Genomic DNA, 18452 nt, shown 5'->3' with positions numbered 1-18452 from the left:
ACGAACGAGAAAAAAGAAGAAAACAAAATGAGAAGAATGACGAAAAAAAGAAAAAAGAATTTTATGATAAACAAGAAAAAAGAAGAAAAAGACGAAAAAGACGAAGGCGAAAAAGAATAAGAAAAAATGAAGAGGATGAGGAGCAAAAGAAAAAGACATAAAACAACAACAAACATAACAACAACTATGCATAATATAGTTTTCAAATTTAGTACTTCTGTCACAACAAGGGAGGCAACTCCAAGTGCTTTCTTTCCAACATTATGCCATGGCTGGCAGAATAAGCATTAAATAAAGGGTTTTGTTCGAAATTCCGTTAAGGTTCCCGAATTTGATAGAATACACCTGTAGAAGGTCGGAGGTCACCTCGATCAAAACCTTGTTAAAAAGAAAGAAAGAAACAAAAAAGCTTAACAATATTCCCAATAATCCTGATGATTCGAATTTGTTAGTGTTGGTTACTGCAGTATCTCACACATACACACACACACACACACACACACACACACACATACACACACACACACACACACACACACACACATATGCGCGCGCGCACGCGTACGCAGATACAGAGTACGAACACGCACAAATGCACACACGCACAAGGTCACACACACGTGTATTGTGTGTGGATTTAAGCAGAATTCTTCCATTTAAACACACATTGGTAAAGACAATCAAGAGTTCGTTTGAATAGACATTTTTTATTTTTTAAATTTTTCTGATGATTTTTTGGTACGTAGATCGAAAGAATTATTATAAGTTCCATGCGAAGTTTGCCGCGACAGTGCTTTAATTCCTTTGCATAGGAGGTTGAATTACTGACTAGCCTGGGTGCCCGGCGATGGCCGGGCGTTTAAAGGTTCGTGTTGGGCAAAAAAATAAGTGATAGGAAACAGGCAGGCTCGAACCCGTACCGTGAAGGCGGAAAAGAACGTGAAAAAAAAATGACTAATTTGCCGTTGCGTTCATCGCCAAAACGGAAGTTTCGAAGGTATAAATTAAGGCTAGTCAATCGAATATAAGGGATGACTTTCGAAAATATCGGCGAAAAAGCGACCCCTCCCTGTAGAAAAGTGTCTAATTGAGGGTGATGGAATTAACGTTTTTGGCCAATTTTTCGATATTTCTCGTCCGAAGGGTCGAGCTTCGAATTGATACAGATCTCCTGAAAATCCGTCGGCTCTGTCGAAAGTTTTAGGCATACATATACATACATACATATATACATACAAACATACGTACATACATACATACATATAAACAGACAGGTTAGATTTATATTATAGAAGATGGATCTAATTTCGGTGTGAGTGTTCAAATTTGGTGACGATATCTGCGAGTCGCTGTTGTATTTCTGTATTTTGTTCATCAGTATAACAGTGTTTCAATTTATGTTCAAAGTCTTCGAGTTTGTGGCTGTGTTTCAGAATTATTTCTTTGGCGATAGTAATTTGCCTTTTTATAAAATCGCTTCGGAATTCCTGAGTTGTTGCATGGAACGGTGCGGTATCATGTAACTTTGTGTTTAGACAGCATTCTTTTATTTAAGCAAACCTTGATAATGTTAAATAGAGAACTTCCGTTTGATTACACAATTTAAAATTTTTTCAATTTTTCTGATTATCTTTCAGTGTGTAGATGGTTATATATATATATTTAGTGGAAATGATAATTAATAAAAACTGAAGAAAGTGCTCAATACTGTTGTAGAGCAAATATGCGTTTTATTTTTTATTACCGTATCTTTCTGCTAAGTTAAATTATTTTTTCAGCTACTCGGCCGTTTTTTTTGGCCGTCTGTAGCTTCCTCAGACTTTTACAGAAATGTTCGTTATTATTATCTTTCATCCCATAATACCGAATATTTCTGTAAAAGTCTGACGAAGCTACAGACGGCCAAAACAAAAACGGCCGAGTAGCTGAAACAATAATGTAACTTAACAGAAAGATATGGTAATAAAAAATAAAACGTATATATACATATATGTATATATATAGACAAATATTACATAGTTGCTAGACTGACCATACTAATGTTGCGGAGTAATTGGTTTATTAAAAAACCAGAAGTTCCTCGCCAGGCGACAGAAATAAGTTTATCTGCTATTCAAAGCATCTTGTTCTTAAATGAAAGAAGTGAAATATATTTTTTTATTTGAATCGACCTGTTACGCACACCATTTGAAAAGGGAAAATTTTTCCGAAATTAATAATGGAATACGTCGCATGAATCACAAGCATTACAAGGTATACATTTTACCATATAACTGAATAAATATATATATAATATATATATATATATATATATATATATATATATATATATATATATATATATGTGTGTGTGTGTACTTATTGATTTGTAAATCGCCACTTGTTCTCGTCTCCTCTTACCAACAGCGACTATAATTCATTCCTCGCATTGTGACAGCCTTCTAAATCTCTTTTACATTTTTTTATTTATAAAAATAAAATATTAAATTGCTAACTTAAAGTGACATATATATATATATATATATATATATATATATATATATATATATATATATATATATTTACATTTTCACCCCAAACAAGGCACATTGCCACTTTGGTGTAGGGGGCTACTATCAGGGGAAACATCTACTGGGGTACTATGTAGGGATTAGGGCAGTGAGATGTTGGTTCACGTTGCACTTGAACTTATGCATGTCAGTACAGTTGGGGAAGCAGTGACCTGGAATGGAATTCCAAAGTCTAGCTGTTCTGGGGAAGAAACTACTGGAGTAGAAAGATCTTTTACACCTAGGGATCTCTACAGTGTGGGGGTGGGATTTTGCAGCTTGTCGGGTCTGTCGAGGGTGTTCACGTCGTGGGGGCACAAGTGCTTGCAGTTCTTCAGAGCATTCACCATTATAATACTTGTAGAACAGGCAGAGGGATGCAACGTTTCGACAATGGGACAGAGGCTGAAGTTTAGATGCCAGTTTAGGGCCTATCAGATTTGCGACTCTCTTTTGAACCCTGTCAAGGAGCGAGAGACTAGTAGCCGATGCACCGGCCCAAATATGACAGCAATACTCCATACATGGGCGAATAGTGGCCTTATAGAGGTACAGGATACTTTCGGGTGTTAGAAGTTTTCTAGCACGGTAGAGAGAGCCCACCTTCCTTGCAGCGGCCCTGGCAATTCCCTCGATGTAATTGTTCCAGCTCATGTTTCCTGTGAACGTTAGGCCAAGGTGCTTGAGAGATGTACTCTCAGATAAAGAGTCGTTGGCCATTGCTATAGGTGGTAGAGAAGGTTTCTTGTAATTATTGAATGAGCCAGTTTTGTCTTGGTGGCATTGAACGTTACCATCCATTTTTGTCCCCATTCCACTACTGATTGGAGGTCATCCTCTAGTGTTTCTGCCATTACTTTAGATATATGTTCATTTGTTTTCCTGTCGTGCCTGCTATAGAGTGTGGTGTCATCAGCATATATACCCATCTCAGAGGCAATTTTGTCGGGGAGGTCATATATGAATATCAGGAACAGCAGAGGTCCAAGGATAGATCCCTGGGGCACTCCCGCATTTATATCATATTGTTTAGATGTACGACCGTCGAGGACAACCTGGATTTTTCTCTTATCTAAGAAGGATTTAATTATGTTAAGTATTCTACCAGTGATACCGTAAGATCTAATCTTCCTGAGAAGACCCTCATGCCATACCCTGTCAAAAGCCTTAGATATATCTAGAGCTACCGCTCTGCCCTCTCCGCTTTGTCCAGTGAATGGTATATGCGTTCAGAGATTACAGTGAGGATGTCTGCCGTGGAACGGGCTTGTCTAAATCCATATTGATGGCCGGTCAGAAGTTTAGCATCTGTAAGGTGCTGGACTAGAGCATGGTTAATTAAGGTCTCAAATATTTTGGCAAAAAGTGGGAGGAGGCTAATAGGGCGATAATTTAATGGGTCAGTTATATATATATATGTGTGTGTGTGTGTGTATAATTAGTTATCATTCAGAAGCGAGAAGATATATTCAATTCACACGCATAATAGTTTGTTTATATTCATGAAGTACGTCTTACATGTGTTCTGTTGAATAGCGGAACTAAGCAACTCATCAGAGACAAATATATGCACGTTTAAACCATTTGGAAAGCAATTAATGTAAAATATAAAATGGGTGGAAAATGTGTATAAAAGAAAGCGAAAATATTTAAAGTCTATAAAAACAGAAATAAAAATACGTATTGTAATGTTTATAGGCGAAAAAATGATCGAATTCAAAGCACACGTGGGGAAGTCAGTTTTCATCGCCATATTTATCGCGGTAATGATCCGCGAGAGTCACCCGAAGGTAACGTTTAGCAAATGGAGTCAAAGGGGACTTTGCAGCTAGGTTCGAATCTCCTTAGAAGTACAAATTGTCACTTCCTGCACTGAGTATGATGATATTACATGGGGCGCAACAAAGTGCTCTCAGATCGGAAAAAGCCCCCAGAGCACACACAGTTTAAAATAACTTTACCAGCGTTCCACTTTCATTGATGCGACACTTGACAAATAAAAATTTAATCGAATGTTAACTATTTATTATGTTGTAACGCCGAAAAAATAAACTAGTCGATTATTATTATGGAATTTTAGTTATGTAACTATTGTACAATATAATTTTAGAAAGAAATATTTATAAACCCTAACTTGGGAACGTTAACTTGATAGAATGGAATTCTGACAATTGTTTTCCGTTTCTGATTTTTTGAGATGAGGATTTGCTATTCGTATTATTTGAATTAATCAAACTACTGTTCTCATACTGAGTGTCATTTTTACAACGTTTAAGTCGATTTAATCTCCGACCTTCTTCGGTTGTATCTTATCTGATAAAAAGCTTTCACATATCTTTTCGAACATATTGTTATCCGTTTTCATGTACAGAAAAAATACGTACACACAATAAAAAACTTTCTTTCTTAAAAGTTTTGTTTAAAAACATTTGGTCACAACTAAAAAAACAAAGAACAACAACATGCATACAATGATTGTTTTTCATACAAGCAAAAAAAAATTGATTAATAAATATTCCTTCATTAAACTTAAAATAGGTTTTTGTTATCTTTTTTTATGTATTTATTGTATTGCCATGTTTTTTCTGTTTACCATTAGAATGTTCGACTAGATCCCCGAGTTCAACCGAAACTTTGTGAAAATAACACTCAAAATGAGAACAGTAGTTCGGTGAATCCAAATAACATGAATTACGATTTCACTTGGAAGCAAAAAGACGAACAAATCAAAACAAGGACAATAGAGACAAAACCAAACCAAAACGACCAAGTTCTCTTTGACTCTCTCTCCTCTGATCTTGTCACGTGGTACAATGGGGAAAGTGGTGGCTTATTACTTTTAATGCATCTAAAACCAAGCTTCTATCTTTACATCACCACCGCTCTGATCCTCATCTGACATCAATTGAAATAAATGGCTCTTGTCTTGGGAGGGTCTCATGCTTTGACAAGCTTCTGGGCTTGGTGAGGCTCCATGTTTTGACAAGCTGATGGGCTTGACCTTTACTCCTGATCTGAAATGGAACCCATAAATAAAATCCGTTGCCAAGGTCGCTGGAAAAATGGTAGGATCCTTCTACCGCTCCAGTAGATATCGCACTCTTGATGCAATTCACTACCTATATAAAAGCCAGGTACGACCAGTTATTGAGTACTGTTGCCATATCTGGGCAGTAGCTGATAGAAGCAGCTTATCCTGCCTTGGCAGAGTTTAAAATAGACTTCGTAGCTTAGTGGGGGATGCCCTTTTCTCTTCCCTGCAACCTCTTTCCCACAGAAGAGACGTTGCGAGCCTGTCTCTGCTTTATCGTTATTTTCATGGCAAGTGCTCGTCTGAGCTTCAGTTTATGGTCCCCCTCGCCAAACTTTCACGAAAACCACTCGTCTAGCCGCAACCACTATCAATAATTCCCCCCACTCTTTATCTGTGCTTAAACCTAAACGTAGATTCCACGAACAATTTTTTTTTTCTTAGAACTGCACGCCTGTGGAACTCTCTTCCGTTTGCCTACTTTCCAGTTGACTATAATTTGATTGTCTTCAAGTCCAACGTAAACAAGTTCTTGATGGACCGTCCCCCTAAGTAACCCAATTTATAAAATTTCCTCTACTTAAGTTTACTACGCTATAGTCTCATTGACGAATGTATACCCATTAACTCTTATCCTCGAGTGGCCTCCGGGTCTTCATAAGTGGTGATTCCTATGTAAAAAAATAAAATAAAATAAAATAAATTAAACATAAAAACAAACACAAACAATAACAACAGCAACAACAACAAACAGCAAAAATTGTTTGTGCCATTTTATGCTATTTACTCAGTTTTACCATTTTTGCTGTTGCCATTTTACTTAAATTCTACGTTTGCAGCGATAAACGCGCATATTGAATAGACGCCCATGCAATATAACTATTCTTGTTTTTTATTCAGAAAAGGCGCCGGGCTTATTGGCGATGCTTTGTGTTTCTCTCTGTATCTTGAACCATTAAATGCAAAACAAAACAAAACAAAAACATTAATAAAATAAAATAAAAACACAAATAAAAACAAAATAAAACAAAACACGAGTGTTTAATTAATTATTTCCGAGTAAAAATACAATTCGCTGATCTTGCTTGTTAATTGTATCCTTATTTTTTTTTGTTATTTTCTTTATTTGTGTGTTTGTTTGTTTTTCCTTGTTCTTGCGATTTCCGCATCAAAAATAAATATGTCTTCGTTTCAGCCATTCGCACAAAAGAAAACCGACAATTGTGCAGTATAGGAAACTAGAAAAATGGTGGAATATCAAGTGGATGGGAAATAACTGTTACCAAACGCAAGAAAATTTACCTTTTTATAAGTGGTTTTCTGTCTACACATACATGACAAAAAAAGAATAGACACCCATAGAAGCAGTTTATTTCAATAAACATATAATTTAAAGAACAAAATAAATAAACGCAAAAATTTTCCCACTCTTTATCTGTGCCAAAACCAAAACGTAGATTCCATGAACGAAGCTTCTTTCTTAGAAGTGCACGTCAGTGGAACTCTCTTCCGTTTTCCCATTTTCCACCTGACTACAACTGTGATGTCTTCAAGTCCAACATAAACAAATTCCTGATGAACCGCCCCCTTAAGTAGACACTATCAAATCTCAACATTAACGTACTGTACATGCAATAACTCTTACCCCGAGTGGCTTCTGGGCCTTGATAAGTGGTGACCACCTTGGAAAAAAAGTGCTTCAATATACAATCGCTATAAAAGAATATTTTTTTGAAGCATGACCAGATGAGATACTTACCCTTCCTCGCTCCATCAAGTTTGTTATCATAACGATCACAGCAGAATTCTGCTCCCAGACCATACGCCAAAAGTCATCCCGTCTGTGGTAGTGGACCTTGCGTAGCAATGTAGGCACGAGCCTTATTATATCCCTGCAAACAGAAATAACATTTATTTTCATAAAGAAGTACATCTCTATGTACAAAAACATGACAAAAAAGAATAGACACCCATAAAAGCAGTTTATTTCAATAAACATAATTTATAGAACAAAATAAATAAATGGTCATAAATTTAATAACTAATAGTTGGCTGACATTACTTTTGCTGTTTTTAATGCTATAACCTTTCTATGCACGGCACTGATCAGTTGACGAATATCATCTTGAAGAATTTCTTGTCATATCTGACAAAATAATGCTAAAAGTTCGGGCTTAGAACATAGCTTTCTTTTCCTTTTTGTGAAGGTTCCAGTCTAATATGCCTCAAAGGTTTTCAATTGGGTTCATATCCGGAGACTGACTTGGCCATTGGAGTTTATCAATCCTATTTTGGCACAAACAATATTATGTTGTCCTCCCAGAGTGAAAAGGAGTCCTGTATTCCGTAAATAAGGAGTTAATTTGGTTCGTTTTACCACTTGAGAGTATTGGTAGGAGTCTTTTATGTAATATTGAAATATATTTAACATGAATGATGTCTCTTTTGCACTCCACCAGGTCTTAGCGACCATCACTCTAAATTGCACCCCATATCATAACCGAGAAACCCCTATGTTTCAGTGTTGGCTGCAGTTTTTTTAAAGTCATACCCATACTCTTCCACTGTCGGGAAATAATGCCAATCGTGACTCATCTACCTTAGTAACCTAGCTTGTGAATATACCTGGTGTCTGACCTGGGACTGACACCAGCTTGTGTAGTAATGAGGATCCTCTTCAACATTTATTTTAACAAGGCGCAAAGTTCTTTCAGAGAGCCCAGGATCGCTTGGACGAGGTTTTGTGCACCTTATATCGTGTCTAGTGAATTGTATGATGACTCTGTTAACAGCATTGGATATTGAATGATTTCCTGCTATTTTGGGTTGAATAAGACCACATTCATGTTGGCCCACAATTTGACCTTCTGATAGGTCTGATGCTTTTTTGGTTCGTGACATGCTTCAATGTTGTTGGATGCAATTTTAATGAGTTATTTCAGCGCTATTCTGACGTGTAAATATAAATAAGCATATATTAATCTTAAGAAGGTACTTATTAGTCTTGTGACGATGAATCGGAATCGGAATCAGGAATCGGAAAAATCGTGACTTCTGTGGGTGTTGTGTAGTACGAGTATATATTTAAGGATGACGGGGACATATATCACGATGACATGTATAAGAGAATACAAAGATTGTGATGAGGGGGAGAGAAGACATTTATATGCCTGTTCTACAAATACTTTAATGGTGAATGCTCTGACGAACTGCAAACACTTGTACCTCCCCGACGTAACTGCCCCCGACAAACCCAACAAGCTACTAAGTCTCATCCTTTTTCAGTAGAGATCCCTAGGTGAAAGAAAGCCTTTTACTCCAATAGTTTCTTCCCCAGAACTGCGGGTCTTTGGAACTCCCTTCCGGGATTCTGCTTTCCCAACTGCAATGATATGCAGAAGTTCAAGTGTAATGTAAACAAACATCTTTCTACTCATCTCCCTTCATAATGACCCCGCTAATTAAGTCCCTGATAGTAGCCCCCTGCTTCTAAGTGACACTGTGCCCTGTTTGGGGTGAAAATTGAATTAAAATATATATATATATATATATATATATATATATATATATATATTACAATTCTGATGATGATAGTGATGATGATGATGATGATGATGATGATGATGATGAGGAGGAGGAGGAGGAGGAGGAGGAGATGATGATGATGATGATGATGATGATATTGATGATGAGGGAGAGAAGACATTTATATATATTACAGTTCTGATTATGATAGTGATGATGATGATGCTGATGGAACTTACACTAGAATACTCTGGGCAGTGTTAAACTTTAACTGAAAAACACACCCAACCATTAGGCGCCAGTTGCCAAGGATATCTTGAGCAATAAGAGAAAGAAGAACACATTGCTACAGAAAGAAGATGTGGTACTGTGGGGTCCTAAACACGGAACCGCTAAAATAGGAAGACATGTTAAGACGTACTCAAAATTATTGACAGAAGACACTGGCTTACGACATGAAAATCTTCGTAAAGCCATGGAAGATAAAGACCTGTGCAGGGAAAGAGTCAAGTTGGTCCGGGCAATCCACCCGATATGATGGTGATTATTTATCTATACAATTTTCTAATTGTATAATAAATTATCTATGCATATGTTGTAATTTTTACTTAGCCAACCCAGCGTCGTTTATGTCATTGTCAAAAAGCTTGCTATGACTTGGTCTCGAGTTACATGATTAAAAGACAATCGTCATATCATATGAATTGGAAGATTCTATAGTTAGCATTGGTTTCCCCGATATTTTTTATAGTCGAAATTCTTTCTAAAAATATATCGGGTACTTACGGGACGGAATACGAGAAGGTTGCCAACATCCAAAGTGCTACATCTGCATTTACCGACTCACGATTTCCACCAAGTTATTCGCCAGTGCCCGGCAGATGACGGAAATTTCCGTAAACGGCCGGCCAAGATTTCCTGAACTGTTAAACATCTACGAGCAAATGATAATAATAAACAGAAACAATATGAAAAAATTAATAAATAAAAGAAAGATAACATTAACATATAATCTATATATCTATAAAGGTGAAAGTGTCTGCCTATGTGTGTGTACATTTCCCTACGCAATAACTCTGTCAATTTTTAGTCTAAAGACTCGAAATTCGCTATAAAGTGTACTGAAATTTGGGAAAATCGATGTGATCGGTTTTCGGCCAGAAATTTGGCGAGTAAGGGGTCAAAGTTCAACGATTTGACCTTTAAGAACTCTACCAAACTCCTCCGACAATTTGGGGTCTAAACCCTTGAAATTTTAGATATAGATTCCTTGGACATGGATCGAACTTAATAACTTGATTTGAGCCCAAAACAATAAATTTTAAGGGGTCAAAAAAGGGGACAAAGTTAAAAAAATGAACCTCTGCGGTCTCTTCCAAATTACTCAGACAATTTCTGTCTAAATATTTGAAATTTTACATAAAGGGAAATTTTACATAAAGGGTAATCAGTTTTTAAAGTCATCTACCTTAGTAACCTAGGTTGTGAATATACCTGGTGCAAGTTTTTCATCACTTTGGATCGAAAACTTTTAGTTATCAATATATAAATGTATGTATGTATGTATGTATGTATGTATGTTTGCATGTCTCCCTAAAACTTTCAATATAGGCGACGGATTTTACCAAGATCAGTATCGTTTAAAAGTTCGACCTTTCATACGACAAATATCGAAAAATTGGCTAAAAACATTAATATCTTCCCCTTCAACTAAGCACTTTGCTACAGGGGGGGGGAGGGTTAACTTTTTTCGCCGATATTTTTTAAAGTTATCCTCTCCTTTAGCCTTAACTTTAAAAAATGTCGCTTCCAGTTGGGCGGTGATCGTAAGAGCATAGACGTTAGGGGTTTTCTCCGTTCTTTTCCTCCTTCGCGGTATGGGTTCGAGCCTGCCTTCCAACTACCATATATATATTTTTTCTTTTTGTTCAACAGACAAATCCAAACACCCTGGCAACACCCGGCTGAAATGCTGGTATAATAACATAGACATATAATACAAGAAATACAAGAAAGATGACATAAACCTACCGTAAGTCTAATAAATAAATAATTTTTTTGATTGTGAGGAAACTTGGGGCGGCGGGGGATAAATGTTGTTGCATTTTGATGTTTTTCATTTATTTTGGAAGTTTTAACCAGAAATTTTTGAATAAAACTTTTAAGGAAGAAATTTTTTATTTTATGTATGAAAATATTAAATAATAAAAGAAACGTTGTAAGGAATTTTGCTTTTTTCCAGAAATGTTTTTTTTTATGTTAATGTTTAGTGGTTGAGGGAAGAATCTCTTATCGGCCAGGAAATAGTTTTTTTTTCTCTCTAACAAAAATAAATTAACACTGACCTCTCCCATTTTTTTTTGTTTCCAAGCTTTCTGTATAATTTACTTATTTCTGAATTTAATTTTCTTTTAACATATATATATATATATATATATATATATATATATATATATATATATATATATATATATATAAGCAAACAGTTAATAAAATATGTTAAAAAACACTTTGAAATGAGTTAAAAACATATTTAATCTGAAAAGGAAACATTAGATAAATGGATAGTCCTTAATCCGCGGAGTTTCGAAGAAATACTTTCCTTCTCATCAGAGGGTAGGATTTAGCAAAATGCGGGATCGGATTTTGCATGCAGAAGTATTTGATGAAACAACAAGTAAATCAAAGATCTAATATATATATATATTAATTTTATATATATATATATATATATATATATATATATATATATATATATATATATATATATATATATATATAAGTGAACGTGTCTGTGCGTCTGTGTACATTTTCCTTTGCAATAACTCTGTCAATTTTCAGTCTGCAGACTTGAAATTTGATATACATGGTACTGAGTTTTGGGAAAATCTTTGTAATCCGTTGTTGGACATGAATTTGGCTGTTAAAGGGTCAACGTTCAACTATTTTACCTTGGAGAACTCTACAAAACTACTCCGCCAATTTTTGGTCTAAACACTTAAACTTTAGATATAGGTTCCTTGGACATGGATCTAACTTTATAATATGATTTGAGCTTAAAACAATAAATTTACAGGGGTCATAGTAGGGGTCAAAGTTAAAAAAATTGACCTTTTTTTTTTGCTCAACATACACCTCCAAACACCCGGGCAACGCCGAGCTGAAATACTAGTATATATAAAAGTGAACGTGTCTGTGTGTATTTGTCTGTATGTGTGTCTGTGTACATTTTCCTTCGCAATAACTCTGTTAATTTTCAGTCTACAGACTCGAAATTTAATATACAAGGTACTGAGATTTGGGAAAATGTATGTGATCGGCTTTCGGCCAGAAATTTAGCTGTTAAGGCGTCAAAGTTCAACGATTTGACCAAACACCTCCGACAATTTTCGGTCTAAACACTTGAAATTTTAGATATAGGTTCCTTGGGCATGAATCTAACTTAATAACTCGATTTGAGCCTAAAACAATAAATGTTAAGAGGTCATAATATGGGGTCGAAGTTTAAAAAATTGGCGTTTTTTTTTTTGCTCAGCATACACCTCCAAACACCTGGGTACCGCCGGGCTGAAATGCTTGTATATCTATAAAAGTGAACGTGTCTGTGTGTGTCTGTCTGTCTGTGTATATTTTCCTTCGCAATAACTCTACAGACTCGAAATTTGATATAAAGTGTACTGAGACTTGAGAAAATCGATGTGATCAGTTTTCGGCCAGAAATCTAGCTGTTAAGGGGTCAAAGTTCTACGATTTGATCTTTGAGAACTTTACCAAACTCCTCCGACAATTTTGGGTCTAAACACTTGAAATCTTAGATATAGGTTATTTGGACATGGATCTAACTTAATAACTTGATTTGAGCCCAAAACAATAAATGGTTAGGGGGTCATAATATGGTCAAATTAAAAAATTACTATCGTTTAAAAAAATCAAAACAAAACCGCTTATATATATATATATATATATATATATATATATATATATATATATATATATATATATATATATATAAGAACCAGTAATTAATAAAACATGGTAAAACACTTTGAAAAATAGTTAAAAACACATTTAATCTTAAAAAGGAAGCACAAAATGAGTGGATAGTCCTTAATCCGCGCAGTTTCGAAGAAATACTTTCCTTCTCATCAGAGGGTAGGATTTAGCAAAATGCGGGATCAAATTTTGATTGCAAAAGTATTTGATGAAACTACAAGTCAAAGATCTTACTTGATAACAAAAAGCGATGCCGTGGGAATATGGTGAAGAAAAAAGTGATTTCACGTGAATGGATAGTCTGGTGAAAGTTAAAATATCCAGTAACGGTAAAATCCAAAAAAGTTGATTAAATTCCATTTCCACAAGTAAAATTCAAGGGAATCGCGTAATTGGAAGATGGTCCAAAGCAATCCAAAAGGCAGAAATTCGTGGAATAATTCACAAATTCACAAGAAAAAAGGGAATGAGTTCAAATAATTTTATTAAAAGAAAAATAAGATGTGCGTCGAAAAAAGAAATTGAAGAATCTAAAACACGGCTGTCAAGGTTGAGCTGATTAAAAAAAATAATAAGCTCAGCCTTGACAGTCGTATTGTTTCACGCCTTCTCTACTCGAAATTAAACGTGAAGTTGTTAAGAACCCTGTTCAGATAAGTCGAGAGGTCTTTGACCAAGCCGAATTGAAGAATGTCTCAAAAATACTCGATGTCGCCTTCTGAAAGAAATGGCACATTCTGTTAAGAATGTGACAAAGCCTCCATTAAAGCAACATCACATACAAAACCGATTGAAATGGGCAGAGGACAACATGAAAACGGATTTTTCCAAAGTTTTGTTCACGGATGAAGTACGTGTCACTCTTGATGGCCCAGATGGCTGGAACAAGGGATGCCTCTTAGATGGACGACATCGTCATCAGCGTTTAAGGCGCCAAAAAGGTGGTAGTGGGATAATGATTTGGGCTTGGATTATCGGAGGTACTTTAGTTGGTATATGGAGAGTCCCCGAAGGCGTAAAAATGACGTCAAATGCTTACATAGCTTTTCTGCAGGAGCACTTTGAACCATGGCTGAAGAAGCAAAGATTGCCGTTCAGAAGAACCATTATTTTTATGCAGGATAATGCTCTCTCGCATACAGCAAATAAAAGCAAAGAGTATTTGCAACAACTGGGGGTTTCTGGGCTACGGAAAATGGAGTGGCCTGCGAATTCACCAGATTTGAACCCAATTGAGAACCTTTGGAGTATCATGAAGCGACGCCTCTATGCAAGTGGACGCCAATTTAAGAGCAAAGATGAGTTGTGGGATGCTCTCCAAGAGGTATCGCGAGAAATAACTGTTGACGAAATCACAAATTTGACTAATTCTGTGAACCAACGTCTTTTACAAGTCATTCATAAAAAGGATCGCATATCCCCTACTAATTATGTCGACGTAGAAATTGCTATGCAGTTATTGTGTTCTAAGTATTTTTCTACTTCATTTAATGTTTGAAAATTATTTCAATAAACAAGTCATGGGTATATCGTGTTTTTTTTTCTCAACTTCGTTAATAACTTGGCACACTGAAATCAACAGATATTCCTACCTTCTGCCATAGTTTCGCTAATACTGCTTTAAATACTTTATTTTCTGACTGAAGTATCTGAATAGTATTGTAAGCACTTTCTCAAAGTTTCATGGATTTTTATTCACTCGTTCTTAAACATTTAAAAAATGTAAACTCGTTAATAATTTGATACGCAGTGTGTGTGTGTGTATATATATATATGCAGTGCATATATATATGCAGTGTATATATATATATATATATGTGTGTGTGTGTGCGTGTGTGTGTGTGTACGTGGAAGGCGGTCGGCACGAATTGATGTCAAATTCTAGTTTTTAATTTTCATCTTTTTTTCCGCGCCAACTTCCACGTGTTCACAAACACACAAAAAAGAAAAAAAGATCAAAATACAGGAAATGCCGATCCCATCGAAATACTTTGCTCCGGTCAAAGTGAGTGATTTTACCTGGATCAGCAAGGAAACACTCGTTGATAATCGACGAAATAAAACAAAACATTATCGATCATTCAAATTTAACGGACTGAAATATAACATTGGTGATTATGTATATATTGCTAATGAAAACAGTGAAGTTGACACACGCTGAAATTAAGGACCTCTTTGAAAAATTGCTGTTGTCGTTTGGTTCTGGAGGGAGGCTGGGCTACCTTCACATTTGCTAAAGAAATACAATATCAAAATCGTTCTAAATTAATTGTTGTTTAACACAGCAACGAGACTGGAGGCAGAGCTCATTATCCAAACAATTATTGGAAAATGTAAGATTGAGTATTGCAAAGTGGATGAATTAAAGTACTCCAAGAAGTCTGCCCACCCAGCTGATTTGTATCGTGTTGCTCGAACTAGTGATGATCGTTGCATCCAGGAACTGGCCACACGACCAAACAGCAAGAACAAGTCAAAAATGGCAAAAGTTCAAATTCTAAATATCAAGATGATTCTGATTTCGAGAGTTCTATTGGCGAATTTGAAATGATAACAAGCAAGTGTGTTACTCCTTCCCAAAGATTAAAGGGGAAAAATACCGAGAATCTCCAGTTGTCCCTCTGCAAGAATCATTTTTTTTTAAAAAAAGAACAGCCTAAATCAGTTCGAACAGCAGAAAATAAAATGTCTAAAAAGTTCAAGTGTGACCAGGTAGTAGACATGTTGGATGATGTTGCTTCTGACAAGATGTCTGTCTTGTCAGAAGCATCAGAAAATTCCCAGTCTTCAATGGAGTCGTTAGACCAAGTGAGATCAGTTAAAAAACAGAAGACAGAACAGAATGTGGAAACTCCAAGACTGACAGAATCGGCAAAGCGTAACTAAGCTGCATCAGAATCACCTAAAAGTCTTCCTGAAAGTGAACGCAGTGGCTTACCAATGTATTTAAGAATCTGGAAACTACGAAAGAGAAAAAAAAATGATAAAATGAGGAGACAAGTTGGAGTCTCAAAAGTTGTCAATTTATTGCATATAGACGGCTCCGAAGAGGAAATCGACAGCACTGACACTGATGAATCTATTTGCGTCTCTAAGAAAACATCTGCTAATTCAAAGGAACCTACCTCTCGGAAAAAAAGATTCCAAAAGAAAAAATCAGACACCAAACTTAAAAAAATGACAAAGCATCCCGGACCAAACCTGATTTGGATGATGATATATTATCAAGATCCTCCAGATCAAGGCAGGCCGGGAAGAGAAGTCTCAAAATAACAGTTGAAAAAAAAATCGAACACTCTCGATTTCCCCAAAAGTTATATCGTCTGGAAAAAAAAAACGAAAGTCTCCACAAAAGTTTGCTCTGCAGAAACATCAAAGAAATATGAATCCGGGTCTAGTTCTGCTTACTCTACGGAAATGGATGATGATGATGATGATGATGATGATGATGATGATGATGATGATGATGATTTTATCTCTGAGAAGAAAAGAAAAATCAGAACCTCCAAGACGCCTGTGAAGAAAACCGCTGCCAAAGATTCCACCAAAACACCAAGAACGACACATCAACGAGGGGATCTGTTTGAGATTTCCAGATCCAGACTCCATGTTTCCGCAGTTTCAGGGACTCTGTCCTGTCGAGAAAACGTGTTTTCTGATATTTATTCTTTTGTCGAGAGTAAGATTCTTGATGGAACTGGAGGTTGCATGTACACATCTGATGTGCCTGGTACTGGCAAAACAGCAACCGTCATGGAAGTTCCTGGCACCTTAAAAGCAATCTGCAGAAGAAGGAGATATTGAAACGTTCAAACATATTTCATTGAATTGAATGAAACTGACTGAACCCCATCAAGCCTATGTGCAAATTCTCTTGCAACTGACTGTCCAGAAAGCTACAGCAGACCATGCTGCCGAGCTCCTTTTTTTACACGGTGGTCACCATTTATCAAGGCCCGGAATCCACTCAGGGATAAGGGTTATTGCAAGTACAGTACGTTAGTGTGGAGATTTAATGACGTATTTACTTAAGAGGGCGGTTCATTAGGAATTTGTTAACGTTGGACTTGAAGACATCCAAGTAGTAGTCAAGTGGGAAGCAGGCAGACGGAACGAGTTCCACAGGCGTGCAGTTCTAAGAAAGAAGCTTTGTTCATGAAATCCACGTTGTGATTTAAGCACAGATAAAGAGAGGGGGAAATCTTTCATAGTGGATTCGGCCAGACGGGTGTTTTTCGTGAAAGATTGGCGAGGGGGGACCAGAGATTGGAGTTCAGACGAGCAGCTGCCATGAAATAACGATAAAACAAGGATAGGCTTGCAACGTCTCTTTTGTAGGAGAGAGGTTGCAGAGTAGAGAAAAGGGCATCCCCCACTAAGCCACAAAGTCTATTTTGTACTCTGTCAAGGCAGGATAGACTGTTTTTAGCAACTCCTGCCCAGATATGGAAACAGTATTCCATCCTTGGACGTACTTGGCTTTTATATAGATAGAGAATTGCACCAGTAGTGAGATATCTTCTGGAGCGGTAGAAGGATCCCACCATCTTTCCAGCGACCTTGGCAACAGACTTGATGTACGTGTTCCATTTCAGATCAGGAGTAAAGGTCAAACCCAAAAGCTTGTCAAAACATGGGGCTTCTCCTAGACCAGAGCCATTAATTTCAATTGATGCCAGATGGGGATCAGAGCGTTGAAGATGTAAAGATAGGAGTTTGGTTTTAGATGCATTACAGGTAACCAGCCACGTCTGCCCCCACTGAACCACGCGCTCGAGATCAGAGGAGAGAGAATCAGAGAAAACTTTATCATTTACAACATTTGATGTGTTGCCGTAGATGGTCGTGTCATCAGAAAAGGTTAAGTGGAATAGCACCTCGCAGAGAAACGGTTGTTCTACTCGTAGATGAGCTTGATCTACTGTGGACAGATCTCCGAAACAGCTACATGGTAAGCAGCTGATGATTCCCAAACAGAAAATTTCAGTTAAGGTTTTCTCTTTCCATTCTTATGTAATTAAATTCTGTTTTAAAATTGAAGACTTTTGCGAAATCGGCTTATGCAAATGCTAAGTCTATTTCTATTTAACAATTTTATTTAAAACCCTTTTTTTTCATCCATAGATAAATGAATTCTCTTTGGTAAACTTTTTAGAAATCGGATTATGTAGGGATAGGTTAAAGTTAAAAATTTTTTTTCCTTCCAGGAATCTAAACTGCATTCTTTATTTTTATTTTTGCAGTTTTTTTTATTCAAAGCTTCTTTAGACTATATATATATATATATATATATATATATATATATAAAATATATTTTAGTCATCGACATACAGTCCTGTTTCGTTGTTTCACAA

The sequence above is a fragment of the Euprymna scolopes genome, chromosome 40 (genome assembly GCF_053919585.1).
Source record: "Euprymna scolopes isolate OS-2025 chromosome 40, ASM5391958v1, whole genome shotgun sequence".
In the NCBI taxonomy this organism is placed as follows: Eukaryota; Metazoa; Mollusca; class Cephalopoda; order Sepiida; family Sepiolidae; genus Euprymna; species Euprymna scolopes.
The sequence above is the reverse complement of the archived record's forward strand: the minus strand, read 5'-3'. Positions refer to the sequence as shown.